The 18,647-nt window shown below is 44.2% G+C and overlaps 1 long non-coding RNA gene across 1 annotated transcript; it reads right to left on the reverse strand.

Moving 5' to 3' along the window:
• Window positions 1-7,844: 7,844 nt before the first annotated feature.
• On the reverse strand, window positions 7,845-11,994 carry LOC135385230 (uncharacterized). Its single transcript, XR_010420366.1, has 2 exons — window positions 11,006-11,994; window positions 7,845-10,327 (listed from the first exon to the last, which is right to left on the reverse strand). It is a non-coding gene; the product is annotated as an uncharacterized LOC135385230 (long non-coding RNA).
• Window positions 11,995-18,647: the final 6,653 nt, after the last annotated feature.

The following is an 18,647-nucleotide window of genomic DNA, read 5'->3' on the forward strand; positions in this document are numbered from 1 at the left end:
GTTTTGTCCGACTTTGCAGTGAAAACCCTATCCTACTTCCAAGATAGGGTGGTGTCCAACATAGAAAATTTCGTCCCCATGTAGTTTCAATGGGAGCCTGCCCATGCAATGAAATCATGGGGAGTTGTCCGAGGTAGGGGGGTGTCCGACTTTGGAGGTTTTACGGTACTATAGAGCATTCTACATCATGTAATCTAACAGTTGTTCACGTTTCGATATTTTAACCATGGAATTTACCCTGCATGCACCATACCATGACCAAACACGAACAACTGCTAGAGAACAGCATGTACTGTTTCCGTATAGCACTTATGGCTTGCGTCCTGTGATCGAGAACAGTGATGTCTTTTTTTCTGCTACAACCAGTAAACTACAGTAAAGATTTAGAAATACTGTGTCATACCATAAAGCACTATGGGAAATGGCAGTTTGAAAAACTGGAGAAGACTGTCATTAGAATGGGGGACATGTTCTACGGTGAAATTTTTTACAGTGTGTGCTGTACCACGTAATGCACTGCAGGCCCACCACAGTATGGTAACGCTCTGAATACTAATTTGCTGAAAAAAGGAATGTGTGCGTTTCTTGTACTAACTTCCCCTTATGCAAGGTTGTAGAAAAATGTTTTCAGCTAATGGGGAGGGAGAGGACATCATTCTGGAGTCTCGTTGACCTACAATGTGTCGTGTGTGAAGGTCATTTTGAAGAGTGTAGGTGGTAAAAGACTGTGTTCCCACATTCTTGGCAGTGTTGACTAATAACCATAATAAAGTAGAGGGTACATTTGTTGCTTCATATATTTGTGTCATGGCAAAGTATGTAGAGATACATCTGTCTCAACATGCAGGTGACAAAACTGCTTTTTATGCCTAAACTATGACAAATAGTTGTCTGTTCAGCGCCACTAATCATGTGCCGGCCTCCATGACATGTCTGTGACATTCCAAAGTAATTAACATGTCGCATAGATGTGTGCAATGCTGAAGATGACTGTGTACCTTCTATGGATTCTTGATTCAAGAAAAGTACTGTGTGATTTGCTAACAGCGCCTGGCTGTACCTTCACAATTCTACATAAAAATATGTAAAGTTTGCCGAAGGAAACATCATGAAGGTCCATAGCGAAAAACCCTGAGACTAGGTATAGGAAGGGACATACATAATGCCTCAACATAGCGTGTTTATGTCCCTTCTTGTATCTCCTCTTCAGGTCTCGCCATCATGGACACTATCATCAGCTCGCTTGCTGTTGAACCGTTCTTTCAACGATAAGGGTCACTTTCATGGACTGGACGGCAGCCAACATGCTGTCAATAAAAAGAATAATGGAAGGAGCTCAATATGATCCTTAGGCTGTGCGTGGTCATTGCTTTCTGACAAATGGTGACTTAGAATTTCAGGACAGTGCCTGCAGTGGTAGTATTCTTGTGTTCTCACCCTTGACGCCCATTGTTTGTCATCGGTCACCTGTAACCTGCTGATATGCACATAGTTAAAACAAAGTATAGTTGTATTTCTTTGAATACAGTTGGTACAGCACATTGTTTTTTACATGTTCTTTGGAAAATATAAATAAAAAATTCTCTTCTCTGCAAGTTTCCTGTCAGCTCTACAGAGCAGCTTCGAATTTCCCTAGAAGCCACATGTGAAACCTAGACCAAACTAGTGGTGAAGGTCCATATAGGTCATAGATAGATACTATTATTATTATTATTAGATGATAGGTCAGGCTTAGGTCCTGGTTGGTAGCAACGCATTTGAATCTTATTAAAAATTGGTGCAGAAGGTGACCAACATAACTAAATACACCAACTGACTCTCACAAATTTTGTGGTGTTATACTTTTGAAACAACATTAATACGCCGCAGTGGTCTTTTCTCCTTTGTTCCTTTTAACCTAGAAATATTAGGTCTTCGGCATCACCAGCCTTAGTTGCTGAGCATGCAGTTATTTACGTTGAGCACTGCAGTTTCATATTTGTTTCTCTGGACAAGCAAGCCCGCTTCCCCCTTTTGATAAGAGTCTTTCAGCTTTGACAGGGCATTTGTGGACAAGGAAAACATTTGGAGTATTGTGTATTTTGCTATGAAGGCAGAGGACACCATCAACCATTTCCACCAAGGTTATTAAATTTGTGATAAAGTACATATACCTTTTGTCACTGACTAATTTGGTGGCAAAGTTACTTGAGTGGCAGTTGTGCAATTTTAAGCACATGTTTAAAAAAAATAGGATATGGGAAGTGCTGACTGGTTGAACATGTGGAGTACCCAATATAATAATTAGGGGTTTACGTCACGAGACAACTGAGTGTGGAATACACAGCACAGTGTAATGTTCCTTATTCTAGCAATGTTAGCATGGTTCAAGAAGTGGGAAATGTTGCACTACCCTTAATAACATCTGCTGGGCCCAGCAGACAGGATACACATACCCTGATCTGAAGACACTATGCCTAACTCAAAAGCAATATGAGATCGACCCGTACGTGTTTATTTGCTAAACTATTATGAATGAAATATGGCCTTTGTGCACACTGAAGTAAACATGCAAAAAATACGTATAAGGGCTCTCGACCTACATGCCGCGATGCGCTCTACGAGATAAACAGTACACTACAAAACTACATCCAACACTTTTTGTGCGGGGCAACTCTAATCAGCGCTTTCATATAACCGACGAATGGTTCAACGAATGCAGTTCGAGTGGTCACGATACATTCCTACGTCGTTCATTGCAGTCGCGCTATGATGCTGCACAATATATGTATCTCGTGTAACAAGCCTGGCAACCGCACGATGTGCATGGGCAAAAATACGGCCTTTTTTCTTTGAAGACCAGTCATCTGCAGGTATATGCTCAAACGATCACCAAGTCTCACGTTGTTGCTCAATCGCTCCCATTCCTGCACTTGTAGTAAAAGCAGCAAACGGGTTGACGTGAATGGCAGCTGAACGGTTGAACTGCGAAGTTCTCAAGCACATAATCACAATTTCACGCCGAAAATGATGTTGAGGTGAGTTCGCGGTTGTTGTTTCCATCGTTCAATAGTTCTCGGGATTACCTGGGACGAAACGCTCATCGTAGCCGGCGGCCATAACTGGATTTCCTCGCAAACGGGAGAAGACGCCAGGGAAGTCGGAGAAAGCCTCAGCTTTCATCCAATCAGACTCACGATTCTCTATCTACGTAGATGGAGCAGGTTTATCCCATCTACGTCACAAAAATGGCTGCGCCCATGGCTTGTTTTGGTTTCTTTGATGAATTAATATTCGTAATAGGAAGACAAAATTGAGAAACGAAGGTGCGTTTCGGGGGCAGTTGGATGTGCTCGTTCTGAATATCACAACCGCTTCAACACATCGGGAAATCGGCGTAGCTGACCTTTAAGCTTTACAGCGTTCGTATGTGTGGTAGTATCGGTGCTTTTCGCAAGTATTGCAACTATATTTCGATTTGGATTAAGTGTGCGCGTTATTGCGCGCGAGCTCCCACACTGGAGACGTGCGCCGTCGCCGTTTTTGCGTATCACGTGGCAGTGCTTTACTTTGGCGCGAAAAAAATCAAAGAAAAAAAATCTTTCGAGAGACAGTACTAAATTATGGAACAGAAAAGTGCGGCTACAACGTCACAGATGTGCGGCGGGAACACGTACAGTATCACAGTACAGTATCACAGCAGCTCAATACCTCTAACAAAATACTGCGTACGCTGACCTGAAGGGGCAACCAGATGGTGGCACAGGAGAGGGAGGAGTGTGCTAACCCTCTTGCTCTGGGATGTGGGTTGTCCAATCGAAGTCCCACCGAAGAAAACATGCGAGAATCCCTCAGTAGTCTTCATTGGAATGCCCCTTGTACCTCAGTGTGTGTTGTAATCAAGTAAGAGTGGAGGTAGCCCCTTTTACGCCGCTGATTGCTTTTTCTACGGTTTTTTTTTATTGCGTGTCAGCGCCGCGAAGCAACTGTTTTTCTACGTGCCCCCCATGCCATGCGAACAATCCTGAAACTGTGGAAGAGTCGCTACGGGGGGCCGTACAGTCCTAGTGTGCTTCCTAGAACTTGATATGCACCACACCTTGGTCGTGATGAAAGAGTCGAGTCGAGGTAAGCCAGCGGCGAAAGCACTCCGCGGACTCGAACAATGACTTCTCGCGGATGCACTCCCCGGCTCTCGCTGCCGGAAAATAGCCATGCTCCCAACATCTGAGACACTGAAGTGTCTGTACTGTCATCAGGTAAGGAACCTGTCTATGAAGCAGGCCCTTACGCACATGCAACTTTTGGCGGCATACTGGAGAACAACTCCACCTGAAGGTGGATTGCTGTACGTATCCGCCAGACCATGCGAACAATCCAGAACTCAGGGTACCATAATGGCTCTGCTCACTTCCAAACAGAAGTAAATGGCTTGATGGCACCCTGCGCTTCCGGCGGATGGGCCACCGAACGCTAAGCGGCACCGATTAATCCACACTTGCGCACTGCCTCTGTTCGTTACGTGCTACGGGTAGAGAGTCCAGGAACCTCACAGGGGTGGGGGGGTGATATATCATATACACTGGGAACGTTGCCGATTCGCGAGCGGTCTTTTGCGAGCAAATTCCGAAATTTGCAAGCAAGTTTGCACACTTCGCCATTAAATATGTTTTGATTTGACCTGGATCTAAGAGCGTATCCAGTCGATGACACAGAATCCTACCAAAAGTGTAATGTAGCCGTTGATTGTCGGCATGCTTACCGGCGCATGTTTTCCTCTCTGAGCTGCTTCTTCGTTAGAACATGTTTCTGTTGGTGGCCTTTTGAGAGCTGCTGCGTACGGAACGATTCCTATGCGCTGTGCGCGTCGCATAATCTCTCCCTGCATCGCTGACAATCTGCGTTTCGCCCAGACTTGTGCCCGTTACTTGCACGGAAAAAGTAATTGATTACCGTTACCAATTACATGACTTCAAATGTAATTGAGTAACGAGTAGAAAAGTAACGCGTTACCCCGGTCGTTACTCTGCGTTCGCGCAAATTATACCCGTCTTTGTGTGCCTCAGCAAAAAAAAAGAAGAAAAAAGGAAAGTTCAACAGTGGAACAGCTGAAATAACCCAAAAATATGTACGTCTACTGTAGCTATCGCCCGGGAAGACGTTGACCCGATTGTGGAAGACCATGCGTGGAACTTCCCCATGACTCACTAAACCTCCAAAGCTACCACAAAGGTACCACCACACTGGTGTAGGAACAGATTAGGGGGAGAGACCTTGAAATTCCAGAACAAAGGCTGACGGCACGAAGATCTTGACTTGGGGCAGAACATCTAAAAGATGAGTTAGTCTCTGCCGGGAAAGTAATCAATTACTGAGTAATCGATTATTCAGAAAAGTAACTGATTACTCGAAAAATTACTCAAAAAAGTAATTGAATACAAGTAACGCAATTACTAGTAACGCGTTACCGCGTTACGCACAAGTCTGGTTTCGCCATATTTCTACCGCCCCGCGGGGGGCACCAGCGTACCCTGATGTTTGGTGAGTGGCGCCACCACGGACGCCAGCCCCCACACCCAAGGTGTAATCCGTACCGCGTCGAGGGGATGCAAGGTGAAGGGTAGAAGTCTTGAACGGTGGCGGTCGGAGTCTTGGTCAAGCTCCGGCCGACGGGTTGTCAAAACTCCGAGGCCTTCCCGTATGTATGAGTATGAAGTACGGGTGACTTCTAGGAATACTTGTTTGATCAAACCTCCATGGGTAGATTTTCTTCTTCATCTGAGATCGCGGCCGCAAAGCGATCACGGTCCGAAGTGTTAAGGTCTGTAACAAAACAGGTCACCTCGAAGTACATTGTACTGACTTCTTCAGGCGGACAAAGATAAAGGCGTACCACTAGGAAAAATGTCACCGTTTTTCACTGAGAAAGCGGTGGCATCACTGTCTAAGAACATTACTGAAATCAGACGTATACGATCTACTGACCTGCTCCTAAAATGCACAAATAAAAGAGACTGCGAGCACATCCTTAAAGGTCAGCTACGCCGATTTCCCGATGTGTTGAAACGGTTGTGATATTCAGAACGAGCACATCCAACTGCCCCCGAAACGCACCTTCGTTTCTCAATTTTGTCTTCCTATTACGAACATTAATTCATCAAAGTAACCAAAACAAGCCATGTGCGCAGCCATTTTTGTGACGTAGATGGGATAAACCTGCTCCATCTACGTAGATAGAGAATCGTGCGTCTGATTGGATGAAAGCTGAGGCTTTCTCTGACTTCACTGGTGTCTTCTCCCGTTTGCGAGGAAATCCAGTTATGGCCGCCGGCTACGATGAGCGTTTCGTCCGAGGTAATCCCGAGAACTATTGAACGATGGAAACAACAACCGCGAACTCACCTCAACATCATTTTCGGCGTGAAATTATGATTATGTGCTCGAGAACTTCGCAGTTCAACCGTTCAGCTGCCATTCACGTCAACCCGTTTGCTGCTTTTACTACAAGTGCAGGAATGGCAGCGATTGAGCAACAACGTGTGACTTGGTGATCGTTTGAGCATATACCTGCAGAGGACTGGTCTTCAAAGAAAGAAGGCCGTATTTCTGCCCATGCACATCGTGCGATTGCCAGGCTTGTTACACGAGATACATATATTGTGCAGCATCATAGCGCGACTGCAATGAACGACGTAGGAATGTATCGTGACCACTCGAACTGCACTCGTTGAACCATTCGTGGGTTATATGAAAGTGCTCAATAGAGTTGCCCCGCACAAAAGGCGTTGGATGTAGTTTTGTAGTGTGTTGTTTATCTCGTAGAGCGCATCGCGGCATGTAGGTCGAGAGCCCTTATACGTATTTTTTGCATGTTTACTTGAGTGTGCGCATTGTTCTATACCACACAGGCCATATTTCATTCACAATAGTTTCGCAAATAAACACGTACGGGTCAATCTCATATTGCTTTTGAGTTAGGCATAGTGTCTTCAGATCAGGGTATGTGTATCCTGTGTATCCTGTATGTGTATCCAACAGATGTTATTAAGGGTAGTGCAACATTTCCCACTTCTTGAACCATGCTAACATTGCCAGAATAAGGAACATTACACTGTGCTGTGTATTCCACACTCAGTTGTCTCGCGACGTAAACCCCCAATTATTATATTGGGTACTCCACATGTTCAACCAGTCGGCACTTCCCATATCCTATTTTTTTTAAACATGTGCTTAAAATTCCACAACTGCCACTCAAGTAACTTTGCCACCAAATTAGTCAGTGACAAAAGGTATATGTACTTTATCACAAATTTAATAACCGTGGTGTAAATGGTTGATGGTGTCCTCTGCCTTGTACGGTGCACTTCATAGCAAAATACACAATAGTCCAAATGTTTTCCTTGTCCACAAATGCCCTGTCAAAGCTGAAAGACTCTTATCAAAAGGGGGAAGCGGGCTTGCTTGTCCAGAGAAACAAATATGAAACTGCAGTGCTCAACGTAAATAACTGCATGCTCAGCAACTAAGGCTGGTGATGCCGAAGACCTAATATATCTAGGTTAAAAGGAACAAAGGAGAAAAGACCACTGCGGCGTATTAATGTTGTTTCAAAAGTATAACACCACAAAATTTGTGAGAGTCAGTTGGTGTATTTAGTTATGTTGGTCACCTTCTGCACCAATTTTTAATAAGATTCAAATGCGTTGCTACCAACCAGGACCTAAGCCTGACCTATGATCTAATAATAATAATAATAGTATCTATCTATGACCTATATGGACCCTCACCACTAGTTTGGTCCAGGTTTCACACGTGGCTTCTAGTGAAGTTCGAAGCTGCTTTGTAGAGCTGACAGGAGACTTGCAGAGTAGAGATTTTTTTATTTATATTTTCCATAGAACATGTAAAAAACAATGTGCTGTACCAACTGTATTCAAAGAAATACAAATATACTTTGTTTTAGCTATGTGCATATTAGCAGATTACAGGTGACCGATGACACACAATGGGCGTCAAGGGTGAGAACACAAGAATACTACCACTGCAGGCACTGTCCTGAAATTCTAAGTCACCATTTGTCAGAAAGCAATGACCACGTACAGCCTAAGGATCATATTTAGCTCCTTCCATTATTCTTTTATTGACAGCATGTTGGCTGCCATCCAGTCCATGAAAGTGACCCTTATCGTTGAAAGAACGGTTCAACAGCAAGCGAGCTGGTGATAGTGTCCATGATGGCGAAACCTGAAGAGGAGATACAAGAAGGGACATAAACACGCTATGTTGAGACATTGTGTATGTCCCTTCCTATCCCTCGTCTCAGGGTTTTTCGCTATGGACCTTCATGATGTTTCCTTCCGGAAACTTGACATATTTTTATGTAGAATTGTGAAGGTACAGCTAGGTGCTGTTAGCAAATCACACAGTACTTTTCTTGAAACAAGAATCCATAGAAGGTACACAATCATCTTCAGCATTGCACACATCTATGGGACATGTTAATCACTTTGGAATGTCACAGACAGGTCATGGAGGCCGGCACATGATTAGTGGTGTTGAACAGACAACTATTTGTCATATTTTAGGCACAAAAAGCAGTTTTGGCACCTGCATGTTGAGACAGATGTATCTCTACATACTTTGCCATGACACAAATATATCAAGCAACAAATGTACTCTCTAGTTCATTATGGTTATTAGTCAACACTGCCAAGAATGTGGGAACACAGTCTTTTACCACCTACACTCTTCAAAATGACCTTCACACACGACACATTGTAGGTCAACGAGACTCCAGAATGATGTCCTCTCCCTCCCCATTAGCTGAAAACATTTTTCTACAACCTTGCATAAGGGGAAGTTAGTACAAGAAACGCACACATTCCTTTTTTCAGCAAATTAGTATTCAGAGCGTTACCATACTGTGGTGGGCCTGCAGTGCATTACGTGGTACAGCACACACTGTAAAAAATTTCACCGTAGAACATGTCCCCCATTCTAATGACAGTCTTCTCCAGTTTTTCAAACTGCCATTTCCCATAGTGCTTTATGGTATGACACAGTATTTCTAAATCTTTACTGTAGTTTACTGGTTGTAGCAGAAAAAAAGACATCACTGTTCTCGATCACAGGACGCAAGCCATAAGTGCTATACGGAAACAGTACATGCTGTTCTCTAGCAGTTGTTCGTGTTTGGTCATGGTATGGTGCATGCAGGGTAAATTCCATGGTTAAAATATCGAAACGTGAACAACTGTTAGATTACATGATGTAGAATGCTCTATAGTACAGTAAAACCTCCAAAGTCTGACACCTCCCTACCTCGGACAACTCCCCACGATTTCATTGCACGGGCAGGCTCCCATTGAAACTACATGGGGACGAAATTCTCTATGTCGGACACCTCCCTATCTTGGAAGTAGGATAGGGTTTTCCCTGCAAAGTCAGACAAAACCCTGGGCAAATTACCTCAATATCGGCCCATCTTTGCACCAAAAAGACCCAAAATGAGCCAATGGCCTTGACTTTTGCCCCTTTTTTCCCTATACTGGTCACAGCATTTCATTGCTTTAGTTTTTAGAGTCCAAAAACAAGTGCTGTCAGTCTACATTGTAATTCTTTATGTCAGCACTTGTCTTCAGTTTGTCTAGAGCCTTTGAACGAGCACTGCACCAAAGCTATCAGAAGTGGGCTGATGCTTCAGAGACAAGTCCTTGCTGCTCGAAAAGCTCCAGAGGTAATGCTATTGAGTAGAATCTGAACGGAATTGAATATACTAAAATCAGTAATAATTATCAGTGAAGAGTGGGTAGAGGTACCACTACCAGGCACCACCACCAGGTACCACTAAGGACCTTAAATTGAAGAAGGGGGACATTTCTCACAGCTGTGATCTCTTCCATTTTTTGTTGCCATCATATTCTGTAACTCGGACACCTCTATAAGTAGGAGACGCTTCGGCTGCACCGCGGGTGTCCAACATAGGAAGGTTTCACTGTATTTGTGTTCCGTGTCATGTGACCACAAACAATATATGCTTTTGCTCATGCTGCACAGCACAGGCGAATTGAGCTGCATGTGAGGATAACAACATGAAACCCGAGGTGTGGAGGAAAAGGCATGACTTTACGGTCTCTGTGTCAGTTGTTTCATGTTGTAATTGCGCACCAGCTCGTCTGTACCTGAGAATAGGTTTGATGCATTGTACACGCACCATACACATGCAGTATGTGGTGTGTTGTGATAGTAATGCCACTGCCAATTGAAGAATAATGCTCCAGGTGGATTGTTTCGGTACAATCTTGAACTATGCATACCAAGGGGTAGGGCATCTGCGTGACAGGTTTACCTGGAAGTAAGAATGTAAATGTTAGCATGTCATTGAATAATTAACATTATCAATATACTGCTGCAGATGATACAAACAATAGCACACATGATGCTCCGATATGTTCTGCAGGAATGTCTCTGTACTCACAATATTAGTACAGCAGCTACAGAAAGGCATAAAACAAGTTTTTGTATACATGATACCACTTGAATGCAACACAAGCTTCTGCTGCACTGCCAGAACACCACGGCGGACAGATTTACCTTACTTCACCTCAGAAAAAGTATGCACTGTTGCACACATGATGCTGTTTGAATGTCTCGAAAAACATAATTTATGACCAAAAGACATCAACTGGAAGATTTCGATTTACCTTAGTCAAAACTGAGAAAAAGTATGTGCTGTTGCACACATGAAACTGCTTGAACTGCTCTCAAGCGCTGTGGAAAAACACCTTATTTGTGACCAAAATACAACAGCTGAGCCAACATTGAATTTATACCTTACTCAAAATACACAAGATTTGCTGCCGTGCATATGATAGGATGATACTGCTTAAATGTACCCTGAAAGCGCTGCCACCTCAGGCATGGTTGCTCTAAGCTAGCGAGCAACAGCAAGGGTATACGAACACAAGAAGAAGAGCACAAGTGATGGAATGCACTTGATTAATCAGAAAATGAAATGTCTCAGTACCAGGTGTCACTGTTCCGTCAACAAAAACAGATGAACTTTGAAGGGGCGTCTGGTTGGCACTGGTGACAGCCTTCAGCTTGAAACCCAGACGGTGATAGTTGAGACGTGGAGTGCAAGCTTTTCGGTGGTGCCAGCATGCCTGCGAAATCATTTAACAAATAAGGCAATTCCAAATCTGTACAGAGTACACCCGCTGGGGCGTAATCTCTAAAGGATGAAGCAGTAACCGACAGATAGCGTATTTTTCTCTTCTACGTGATGCAATTTGCACCGCATGACTGACTTGTCTAACATATTACGCGTCTTACCTTTATCTGCTGCCTAGTCCCGCCCCTGCAATCTCCTGCTGCAGATAAGGTTGGCACAGCATCCCGGACGAGACATCTTCAGCTTCTTGTGAAACAAGTTGCGCATTGCTTCCGTAACATTCGTATAAGTCAGATGAACATATCAAATCGCTCCTTTCGAAGGTGGCACCCAGTCGGAGTTGTAACCGATTGTTGCAGTCAATAGATTTCTCTTTCGCCTTTCGGAAAATTGTGGTTTGAAACATTGGAACTGCATGCTGAAGTGTTCTTGCAGACGGGAGCAAAACGCTCACACATTCTCGGCATGGAGCACAGAACACGAATCACACCAGGAAGTCTGTACTGGCCTAGCAAATGCTTTGCAGTCGAAGGAAGCAAAACTCACGTTCCTCGTGGGTTTAGTGAAGTCCAGAAATAAACTGGCTCCCTAATAGCGAACTGTTTATCACTTCCCCAATGTGAATCTGCGCAGCAGACGGCTCGGCAGAAGAAACTGGCCGGCTTGGCGGAAGAAACCAAGCCAAAAGTCATGCCAAGCCGGAGCGCGGGCAGACCACGAATGTGTCGTCGACACAGGGTTTGCGGGCCACCAGACGGGATGTCAGTGAAACTAAAAATGCACTTTTTCGGAAAACCGCGAGGAGTTTGGGATAACTATTTTGCATACATAATCAGTGTTCCCTTATGAACACATCGTGTGAGTACCATTCCATTCTGTAACACTCGAAAATCGGCGTAACTGAGCTTTAATGCACATGAGATGACGGGAAAAAAGCCTTCAGCTTCCCTGCACAAAACACTCAACACTTGCAGGGGCATCATCTCAGTTTCAGAGCTGATGGGCGACCCTGTGGAAAAAAATCATAAAAACTTGAAAGGTCAGGACGTGATAGATGTGCGCAAAATTAAGATCCGTAAGAATGGCGAGTATATCACCACGAGGAACACTGTATTGACTTTTGATAAACCCACGTTACCTGTCAAGTTAAAAGTGGGGTATATTTCGGCGGATGTGCAGCCGTACATCCAAAATCCCTTGCGCTGCTTTCGTTGCAATCGATGCGGGCATGCGGCTGATGCATGCCGAGGTTGTCCCTGTTCTGCAAGATGTGGTCATGCAGGCCACGACACAAAGGAGTGCAAGGGGGCCGACCGCTGTGTCAATTGTACCGGTGAGCACCACTAATATTCAAGATCCTGTCCAAAGTGGAAATATGAGGATATTCCACATGTCAAGGTCACGCAAAACATCAGTTGTCCAGATGCAAGAAAAAAGGTATCACCATATTTCTTTGAGTAATCTTTCGCAGCGACAGTCAAAGGAAAGCCACAAATGGTCACCAAACACACACAAACTGAACTACACACAAGCACGTTACCGGACACAGAAGAAAACAGGGGAGTGAAAGTCCCACCCCCAACTCCACTCTGGCGTCACCGTCATCAACGCCACTCTTGTCATCGCCACCCATGGAAATGACTTCTATAGTGCGATGACGATGCAAGCTCGCAAGGCTCATTCACGAGCGTGAGCTCCCAGTCTAAAAGACAGCCAAAAAGCAGTCTATCGGGGAGTGGCTCACTCCCCGATATATCGCCAAAGCCAAAGGAACTAGCGGCTGCTCGGAAAAAACTCAGTGACAACTCATAATGGCCCCAAAGAAGAAATAATGCAAGCTTATTTGAACAGCACACTGTTTACCGTAATGCAGACACGTGTCGCGCATATCTCTTTCTTTCTCTGCTTTATGGCGATTCTGCTGTGGAATTGTCGAGGGCTTTTCACGGATCTTGGCGATGTCAGTGATCTTGCAGATAGGTATGATGTGTTCTGTTTTGCAATACAGGAGACCTATCTGAATCCCCAGCAGGCACATACACTCAGGCGGTGGAACTTGTTTCGAAAAGATCGGGATGATGGAACACGTACATCTGGAGGTGTTGCTATTCTTACATAAAAAAAACCCTCGCTCCAAAGTACTTCCCACTGAAAACAACACTCGAGGCAGTTGCTGTTCAAATATGTCTTCATGGGGTCCTACCTGTTTGTTCTTTATACATACCTACCACCATCGGCTGTGGTAGGTCTAAACACCCTAGAAAGTCTAATAGACGAACTCCCACTACTTTTCCTTCTACTAGGATATTTCAGTGTCCATAACTTCCTGTCGCTCAGCAGGAAAACTGAAGGACATGGCAAATTGATAGAAAGGGTGCTACTTTCAAGACAAATGTGCCGTGCCTTCTCAATACAGGAGCTGCGACATACGTCAACAAGAGCTCACACTCCTTCTCAGCAACTGATCTCTCCTTTTGCTGCCCATCCTTGTTTCAAAACATCAGGCGGGCAGTTGAGAGCAACCCTCATGGCAGTGACCATTTTCCCCTAGTCTTAACGTTAAACCAACCATCTACTAATTGAAGCACATGTCCGCCCAGGTGGAAATTGTCAGAGGCAAACTGGAACCTCTCTCAAGAAAAAGTACGTGTCTTCACTTCCAGCAACTTCTAGTAGCCACCCCAAGCGGCAAAAGCCTTGGTGGACAAAGGAATGCCAAACTACTAAAAAAGAACAATATCGAGCATGGGTCATGTTCAGAAGATACCCGACTTCGTCAAACCTGATTGCATGTAAAAAAGCCAGAGCAAAAGCAAGATGGACACGTCGAAAAGCTAAGCACGAGTCTTAGGAAAGTTTTATATCATCCCTAAATTCTAATACACAATCGAAGTTTGTGTGGGACAGACTAAAGAAAATCAAGGGTGACTATGCTAACCTTTCCATTCCTCTTTTACAAGTCAACGGTGCTATCTGTGAGAGCCTCGAAGAACAGGACAACGCACTTCGTGAGCATTTTCAAAGTGTATCGAGCTCCTCACATTACAGTAAGGAGTCTTTGAAAATCAAAGAAGCTGCTGAGAAACACAGCATAATTAATAATACTCGTGACAATTATCCATATACTGAACCTTTCACCATGGTAGAATTGTCAAGAGCATTATTATCATTAAACGCACAGCACCCGGTCCAGATCGCGTTACATATGCTATGTTACAACATTTATCTGAGATGTCAAAGAAAGGGTTACTTGACTTCTTCAACCTGATATGGAAAGAGGGTCATCTTCCTTCACGCTGGAAAGCAGCAACAATAATTCCATTTTTGAAACTGGGAAAGGATCCTTCCTGTCCGACAAACTACGGGCCAATCGCTCTCACAAGTTGTCTTGGGAAAACTTTTGAGAGGATGGTAAACAGCCGCCTTCTATGTTATCTCGAGGAAAATCAGTGCCTCATCCAGTACCAGTGTGGATCCCGAGCTGCGTGCTCAACCGTTGATAATCTCGTTCGGTTAGAGACAACTATAAGGGAAGCCTTCGTCAGGAAGCAGCATTGTTTGTCTGTCTTTTTCAGTTTAGAAAATGCCTACGACACCGCATTGCGATATGGAATCCTACGTGACCTGTATTCGTTTGGAATACGCGGTCGTCTTCTACGCTGCATTGAGGATTTCCTCCGGGGAAGAACTTTTAGAGTTCAGTTGGGCAATATCCTATCACGTCCTTTCATTCAGGAGAACGGTGTTCCTCAGCGATGCGTTCTAAGCGTTACACTTTCCATTGTAAAGATGAACTCTGTGGCGAATGCCATACGCCATCAGTCACATATTCATTATATGTAGATTACATTCAGGTATCTTACTGCTCATGTAACCCGGCTATATGCGAGCGTCAACTACAGCTAACAATCAATAGGTTAATCGGATGGTCCCACGAGAATGGTTTCAAATTCTCTCCTGCGTAGACCGTCTGTGTTCGTTTCTCAAGAGTTATAGGGGACTATTTGTTGAACCTATACTTAAAATATGCACAAAAGATATAACAGTTCAGTCTGAACATAAAGTCCTTGGACTGGTCTTTGACTGAAAGCTGACTTTTGCAGCACATATCAAGCACTTAAAGAAAAAAATGTATCAAATCATCAAACCTGTTACAAGTACTCTCTCATCGGTGTTGGCGTGCAGATCGTTAAACGCTGCATCGGATCTATTGCTCCACTGTCCTTTCGAGGACGGACTATGGATGTGTGGTATACGGATCAGCACGACTATCGACTCTCAAAATGTTAGATCCCTTAGATCATCAGGGACTGCGTCTGATCCTTGGAGCCTTCCGAACATCACCCGTGGAAAGTCTCTACGTCGAATGTGATGAGTGGTCCTTAGAAAGGCGCCGGATTTATCTTAGCACTTCATATATGCACTAATAATAAGGGGTTATCCGCACCATCCAGCACTTCGATGTGGTAAGGAGACACACTTCCAACAACTCTTCTTGAACAAACTCCCTGCTAAACCTCCGTTTAGCATGCGTATGTCACAAATGATCAAGGATTACGATTTTCCTGACTGCAGAAACCAGCAAAAGACTTCCTCCATGGCAACCTCCCCCGAAATGCGACAGGTCTCTAACAAAGTCTAACAAACGTGAAACCCCGAGACCCGCCTTACTGCAAGGATTTGAGTCCCTAATGGAAAGTTTTGGAAACCATGTGGAGCTTTATACAGACGGTTCGAAGACAGGCTCCGGTGTGTCATGCGCTATGGTTGCTCAAATAGGTACAAGATCTCACCGTTTGAAAAATGTCATGTTCATCTTCACAGCAGAAATTTATGCGGTTCTTTTAGCTCTCAACTACATCTTGCAACATCGCATCAAATCTTCAGTGATATACACAGATTCACTTAGTGTATTACATGCTATAGGTGGCATTCGTACAACAAAAAATCTAATTGTTCACCGTGCGAGGTACCTAGCAAGTACGGTGACCAACAGATCCTACAAATTAACTATTTGCTGGGTGCCTAGCCATTTCGGGTTACCTGGCAATGAACAGGCAGATACAGACGCTGCAACAGCCCTTTCTGGTGACATAACTCCTTTTGATGTTCCTTGTCAGGACCTTAGGCCTGTCCTGAAAAGAGCCATAAATAAAAAATGGCAGCAGCACTGGGACAAACAGAGCAGCAACAAACTTCGTTTGGTTAAAAGCCGCATAGGGAGACTGACACTATCTTTCGACAGTCGTCTGCACGAGGTCATTTCATCATGTCTAAGGCTTGGACACACCCATCTCACACGTGGTTTTCTTCTTCGCAGAGAGGAACCCCCGCAGTGTGTACACTGTGGGGAACAACACTCTGTGACGTGCCCGCTACATGAGCCCCACCGTCAGCGCCATTTTCATGAATTTTATCAGCACAGTTTGCCGTTTCAGCTAGCTCTACTACTGGGTGATGAGCCACTATTGCCATTTCTACAAATGTATAACTTTCTGAGAGACATTGACTATCTATGTGCGATGTAGTTTAATATGCATGTAATTTAATAGTATAATTTTATCATATCATGTCTTTGCTTATATCTCAATTTACCAAGTATATTATTTTAGTATATCGTCTCATTTTAACTAATCACAATTCTACCATGATTTTGGCACACTATAGTCTGAGTTGCTTTTGCGCCAATAAAATTTATTCATCATCATCATCACAATGCTACTGATTTCGACGGCAGATATACGAAGTCGTTGTTGTCCAAACCGAAACCATGCACCGCGTGGTCCCGCGGGCTGTTTGATCCCGGTCGTCCACAACTGGCTGAGAGGACTGGATTTTGATGACGTAAGCGAGCTTCGAAGTGATATATCCGGCGGTCACGCCCCGCTATTTTTGCGTGGTAACTGAACCGGTGTACTGAATACGGCAAAAATTCGGTGTGTGTATGATAGCGAGCGATTATGAGAACCGCTTCCGGCAGATTACTTTGAATTCGTGAAAATCATTTCATGATCCCTTTAAGTCATGTCACTCCGTCTGTGATTTATAGCAATTCGGAAGACTCTGCATTGATGACTCGATCTCACGGACTACGCGGTGGACACATTCTGAAGGAGTTTCTTTTTTTGAAACTACGAGCCACTCTACACCTACATATGACTCATGTGCGGCTGCGGTAACTACAAAGAAATATAAACAGATCTGAAGTGTCTGTGCCGTTGAGCATTTCCAGAAATCGTCATGAAGCACCCTATAAACTTGCAATGCCGGCCCTCTGTCTAAGCACGGGAGGCGACGTGATATAAAACGGTGTGTCAGCAGTGTTAACTATATATAAATAGCGACTATAAATAGTGACTGAACTGCATATGTGATGTGCAAGTCATAGTCCTGAATTTGTATATTTGTATAGTGTGCGTATTGAAAATCACTTTACGTTTCTCGTACTCATATCGCTTCAGATCAACAATTTTCTGGAGTAGCTTGTGGAAGTGCTGCACTTTTTCTTCCTTTTAGCCACAACAGCTAGGCAGAACAACAACAACAACTTCATTGTGAAATGATGAATGGGGAGTTTCATCACCAGGGTGATTCTCTACCGCATTGCTGGTAGTGATGCGGGGAGCTAGGCAGAGCTGTCGCAGTATGTAGGCAAACATTGCAATTTGGTGCTTGGACATGTGTGGCATTTTCAGGCAAATTCAGGAAAACAGCAATCGAAAGCAAAATGTAGCAAGACAGTTAAAAGATAATTAAACAAGAGCAAGAAGTTTATTTTGCTGAGCATTCAGTAACAAAATGAAAGAATAAAAGTGTAACTCGAGTAAACATTATATTGATTGAACATGATGCCATGATGGAACTTCACCGCTGTCATCTCAGAGGGGGGATAACACGAGCTGATAGGTGATGTCCAATCATCAGGCGATTACCAGGCTTTCACAGAGAGTCGATGATGCACATGTCCCCTCGATCAATAGTGGTACCTGTCGACCATGCCAACACATCCAGTAGAGCAGTGGTTCCCAAAGATCGCCGCACCGCGGCCCATAAAAATACAGATGTCACCGTCGCGACCCCACCCGTTCTCATGAACAGCGCATGAACGTTAGCCAGAATGAGACACTGACATTTTATTGGTGCTACGTTCAGAACGAGTTCTCTGGGCCAAAAAGTCTGGCACAACGGTAGAAGCGGTTGTGCTTTCGGACTCCAAAGATTATTTTCGTTTGACAGCGGTCAGAAATCGTTCCATTATTAAACAGCTGGATCAGTGGCTTATCCAGAATCCCTAGCGCGGAGGGGTGTTGGAAGAAGATTGACGGGGTCATTATTATAATTACGTCATTACAGCTTCACATATCATTACCGACATGTGTCTAAAGCTGAAATCGCAAGGGCACCCCCTGTAGGGGGTATACAGGAGAAAAAGTTAGGGAGGTGTCACTGAACATTTCGGGGGTGTAAGGGGGGTTTGGATAAATCACTGACCTGG

Source organism: Ornithodoros turicata, chromosome 2 (assembly GCF_037126465.1).
Source record: "Ornithodoros turicata isolate Travis chromosome 2, ASM3712646v1, whole genome shotgun sequence".
Classification (NCBI taxonomy): domain Eukaryota; kingdom Metazoa; phylum Arthropoda; class Arachnida; order Ixodida; family Argasidae; genus Ornithodoros; species Ornithodoros turicata.